Here is a 6,000-nt window from a genome sequence, read left to right on the forward strand (position 1 = left end):
AAGAAGGACCATCTCCCATGGAGCAGGGGAAGAGTGTGAGGAGAGCTTCTGAGGAGGAAAGTGTGGCAGAGACAAAGGGTGATGAACTGACTGCAAGCCCCATTCCCCATCCCCCGTTCCACTGGGGAAGAGTAGGTAGAGAAATTGCGAGTAAAGTTAAGCCCAAAAAGAAGGGATGGCTGCGAGAAGGTGTTTCAAGATTTTTTTTTTTCTTTTTTCTCATTGCTCTACTCCATTTTGCTTGGTAATAAATTAGATGATTTTTTTCTGAGTTGAATCTGTTTTGCCCATGATGTTAATTGGTGAACAGTCTCTTCCTGTCCTTAACCCATGTGCCTTTCATTATATTTTTTCACCCTGTCCAGCTGAGGAGAGGAGAGATAGAGCGGCTTGGGGGGGGCACCTGGCCTCCAGCCAGGGTCAACACATCACAGTCAGTCAAGACACTACCCCGTTAGTGAGTCTTCCAGTGCAATTTTTGCATTGCAATGGATAATGATAATGAATAACATTCAGAAATAATACTAGTAAATTCCTATTGACAAAGAAAGTAAACAAATACTAAATAGCAATGTGTGCCTGAAGCTCATTATTGCAATCTCTTGCTCTCTCTATTCCAGGACACCATTGCAAAAAGTGAGAGTTAATTTGGGTCTGTTACTATTGTGGTCTGCCTATTGCGATCTAGTGATTTGTCTGAGAAGGTATGACCTCATCTGATAAAAAAAAAAAGGAGGGAATGGACCCACAATAATAACTCTAAACATCTAAGAGACAAAGCCAAAGCTACACAAGATTTATCCCACCACTACAGCCAGGCCTCAAAAAATTATCAGCAAGGGATAATTGAACTGAGAGACCTAAACACATTAACTGAATCCAAAGCTTAGGACAGTTGAATATATCTTAAAAAAAGCAGTACGCAAACTTATTGTCTGTTCTGTACTCTGCACAGAAGGGGAATCTGAGCTACTCTGTGTTCTCATGGTAGTCCTAGTAGGCTAGGACCTAGCAACTGAACAGGACAGTGAGGTTCATTCTGCTCCTCTTCACAATGTATGTTTCCAGGATACCAGTCTGAATGCCTCATGACTTCCATTTTTACCTAATTTCCCATTATGTTTCAAGGATGCTCTGTGAAGCCCTCAGTAAGCATGCCAATATGTAAACCCCAGGACCTTAGATAACATGGGCCTTTGCATGGCCAAAACATTAAGAGACTAAATAGGAGTTTTATAGAATTTGCAACCTGGAAGTTGGAGGTGATGGTAGAAGAATATGAAAATAAATCATCCTGAGCCTAAAATGACTTAATGAGTGAAATAGTAGTGTCATCCAGATTGCTAGCATTCTGAGACACTTCCTTAGCTGGTCAAGTTCATGTGAGGGCTTGCTGCAGCTAGGTACCAGTAATTCCTATCAATTTGTGTTCAGAACAAGACCAAGGCTCTTAAGCCTTGAAACTATTGACTTTTAATAAGAACTCAGTAAGAACTTATTCCTTAATAAGCACACTTTGTTAAACAAAACTGTACCCCCCCAGAACTATGCCAGTCAGGTGTTCCTTATTCCATAACTAATTTTATAACCACCTTTACCTACACCACATGTGGAGCTCATTTTCTCCCATCAACAGGAAATTCTAAGGCAAAAATCATGCAGATGGAAGATAAACATTTATATGAAAGAAAGCTTCCTTATCTAGACTGTCATTTGTGACAAGATAAACATAGTGAAGATGTCATAAGTTGAACTGCAAAGCTGCTGTAGGACTCTGTGGGAAACAAGTACTATCAGAACATGCATATTTTCCTGCCATACCGTGCCTCTCCAGAGCTCTGCACTGTGCAGAACACATTATAGATTTAGTCCAAAATACATGTTAAAGTATTTTGGTAATGTAAGAAGGGCAAACCAATCTATTTTTCTCAGGGATGTATTCCTGCTGAATTTGATGAGTGCGTTACTACAGAATGTGCTGCAGGCAACATACTTTTACATATTCCATGTGTTTTGCATTGTATATTATGCCTGGATTTACTTTATGGAGTCAACTCACACACTATTTGCACTATCAAATCTTTCCTTATATTTCATGAAGGTTGTGTATGTGTGGGAGAATAGGAGCAAGGGTTTGAACACAATCAGAAAATCACAAGACAGTTGAAAATATTTATTTATTTCTGAAGATACTGAAACTAAGCATCAGGTAAGAAAATCCTTACTTGTCTGAGTAAATGTATATTTGAGCAGTAATAACCTGTTCCAGTTTGCTGCTCTCGAACTAGTCATATGAAACTGGACTGCTTTTGCCAATGTTTGCATGGTTATTATTTAAATCTGTCAGCATGTCATAAAGACCTCTGCTTGCTCCCGTTATTTCAATGGTTTGGCTTGTGTTTCCAGTAAATATTAGACATATGGACTTCAGTAGGAGGAGAAAACATTTTTCTATTATTTATTTTGATTTCCAACGTCATATAAAGGCAAAAGATTACAAGACAGTACTGCTTATAAATGTACAATAATATTTTTATAGCAGCACAGCACCAATTTTCATTCCAAAATATGAAACCACAAGTTTCACTATGTAAAAACTTTTTATTTAATATTTCAACAGGAATAGAATATCAGCTGCAGCATGTGACCAATGCTACTAAATTCTGAACAAAATTATATAAACATAAGGAAAGTGAATTTTGTCTCCTGTGGAAATCTTTAAGTGATTTTCTTTCTTTTTGTCCTGGTTCTGGCAAGGATAGAGTTAATTTTATAAGGAGCCAGGACAGGTGACCCAAGCTGGCTGGAAGCTATTCCATGCCATGTGACGTCATGCTCACCATAAAGGGGGGGGGGGGGGGCGGCGGCGGCTAGTCGGGTAGGCGCGGCGCGGCGCAGTGCAGTGCAGTGCAGTGCAGTGCAGTGCAGTGCAGTTTTCGGTGCGGTTCCGGGACGGGCTGAGTGTCTGGTTGGTCGGTCGTTGGTTCGGTAAATTGTTCTCTATTATCACCCATTGTTAATATTTGTTATCAGCACTGTTGTTGATTGTTTTTCCCTCTCCCTTGTTGTCCCAGTAAACTGCCCTTATCCCAACCCTCGAGGCTTTGCCGTTGTTTTCCCGTTCTCCTCCCCGTCCCGCTGGGGAAGGAGTGAGTGAGCGGCCGCGTGGCGTTCAGCTGCGCGTCAGTGAGTCAGTCCTTTTTGGCGCCCAACGTGGGACCCGAGGGGTTGTGATAACGACAAGTCTGACCCAAGTGTGTTAAAACAAAGTTGTTACAACCATTTATAATGTTATTGAAACAGTCGCTGGTCATAATGATGTTCTGTTTGGTTACATGGCTCTGGTTTGTAAACCCGTGTTTACTCTATGCAATCCCTGCGGTGCTGTTTATCACCTCTGGGAGAGGGGTTCCTGTTCTCATGTTGTTGTATTGTGTGATAATGACTTGATAAGATATCATCGACAGTCATGAGTCTGAGCTGGTACTTGTACGTAGCATTTCGTTCAGGCCCGTACCTCAGTCAATATCTTTCAGAATTGATTAATAATTGCACCTGATCTATGGGGAAGACGGGGGGGGATACCTTCTCCCACTCTTTCACCTCCCCTTTTCCCTTTTGGTTGGTTACAACAATTTTTGAGAATTTTGAATACCCTTGTGTCACCGAAATCTGGGAATAAACCTCGTAACACCAATGTAGTGTTAAAAGGCAGGCATTCTTTATTGCAGCGCTGGATGCACGGGGGATAGCTCCACCTAATGTGCATGCCAGGTGATCACCAACACACAGGTTATATAGGATCAAAATATACATATTCATTATATTTCCGAGAAAAGGCAGTCCTATGATAATCATTTCTTAGAATTCATTTCCATATTCTCCTCCTTGTCACGCATGCTCAGTGATGTGAGTTGGTGGTCCTCAAGGGTCTCTGGTGGTCGTCAGTGGTCTTGCACCCGTGTCCGCTGGGTGACCCCCTTCTTGTGGGCATGCGCAGTACCCTTGCTGTGGATGCACCTGTCCATAACGACTTCATAAGATTAATATCTCCAAACCTATTGTTCAGTTTGGTAGAGACTGTACATGGAACATAGCAGCATTGTACCTTGCCATGGTCAGTTAGCTTCATTACGTATTACCTTGGATACAAACTAATTATCTCAACCTGATTCTATAGTTTCTGTCTCACGGCCCCTATCCTACGGTTACATTTCCCCCCTTTGGAAGTTTTGAAATAATAACTTTTCAATACTTCCACTCATATTTTCCTATCCTAGACACACTACAGATGTTCTTAAACTTGTAACCATAGCATCTATGCCCCAGTGTGTCTGCTCATGTTTCTCTTTTGCAAGTTCTAACATAACTTGTGGAGTTACTATTACCTGATTTTCTGGTGTTACCCACCATCCTTCCATATTCTGAGATGCTTTTAAGTGCTCTGCCAATTGTTCACCTAGTTTACTGTATCTTGCTTTTAAATTTGGAATTTTCATCTGTTTTACTGGTACTAGTGCAAGGATACCTTGTTCAGCAGCCTCCTTTGCAGCTTTATCCGCCAACCGATTACCTATATTTACAGCTGTCTGACCAAATTGATGAGCCTTGCAATGCATTACGGCCACTTCCTTCGGTTTCTGCACATCTTGTAGGAGTTGAAGAACTTCCTCCTTATGTCTTATAGGTGATCCTTGGGCTGATAACAGTTGTCTTTCTTTCCAGATAGCTCCATGAGCGTTGATCACATCAAATGCATACTTGGAATCTGTCCATATGTTTACTCTTTTCCCTTCTGCCATCCGTAAGGCCTGCTTTAGCACCACCAATTCTGTTTTCTGCGCTGATGTATTTGCAGGTAGCGTCCCTGCCTCCAATATCTTGTCGGTGGTGACAACAGCATACCCAGCTATTCGCCTTCCTTCTTGCACGAAACTGCTTCCATCCGCAAACAGCTCCAGATCAGGATCCTTCAAAGGTTCGTCCTTCAGATGCGGTCTGCTGGAATAAACTTGTTCAATGGTTAGCAGACAATCATGTTCCAATTTCTCAGTAGGATTTTCTGTTGACAGGAACATTGCTGGATTTACAATTGCTGTGGTTTTTAATTCCACATCATCTTGTTCCAATAGGATAACCTAGTATTTCAACATTCTGCTAGGGGATAGCCAGTGACCCGCCTTTTGTTCTAAGACAGTTATTACCATATGTGGTATGTATACTACTATCTTTTGGCCCATAGTCAATTTTCGAGCTTCCTGAATCAGCAGCACCGTTGCTGCCATGGCACGCAAACATCCCGGCCCTCCTTTACTCACGGTGTCAAGTTGTTTGGAGAAGTACCCCACCAGTCGCTTCCAAGATCCCAGCCGTTGCGCCAGCACTCCAAGGGCCAGATGTTGCCTTTCGTGTACAAACAGCTCGAAAGGTTTAGTCAGATCAGGTAAACCCAATGCAGGGGCCATCATTAATGCCTTTTTGAGTTCTTTAAATGATTTGTGACATTCAGGTGTCCAAGTCAAGTATTGATCTTTAGATTCCTTCAGGGCTTCACATAGGGGTTTCACATACAGTCCATAATTTAGAATCCAGAGTCGACACCACCCAATTATTCCCAGAAAGGCTCTCAGTTCCTTTGGACTGTTAGGTTCGGGGATCTGACAAATGGCTTCTTTTCTTTCATTTCCCAATTGTCTCTGTCCTTGACATATCTCAAATCCCAAATAAATAACTGTTTCTTTTCCTATCTGGGCCTTGTTTCTGGAGACTGTGTATCCTCCTTGGCCCAGGAAATTCAATAAACTGACAGTCATTTTAAAACATGTTTCTTTGCTTTCTGCTACTATCAGAATGTCATCCACATACTGTAATAATATACCTTCTCCTTGATTCTGTTTCTTCCACATTTCTAACTCCTTTGCCAACTGATTTCCAAATATCGTGGGGCTATTTTTAAATCCTTGGGGAAGTACAGTCTATGTTAGTTGCATTTTTCATCCT

The sequence above is a fragment of the Balearica regulorum genome, chromosome Z, assembly GCF_011004875.1.
Source record: "Balearica regulorum gibbericeps isolate bBalReg1 chromosome Z, bBalReg1.pri, whole genome shotgun sequence".
NCBI classification, from domain to species: domain Eukaryota; kingdom Metazoa; phylum Chordata; class Aves; order Gruiformes; family Gruidae; genus Balearica; species Balearica regulorum.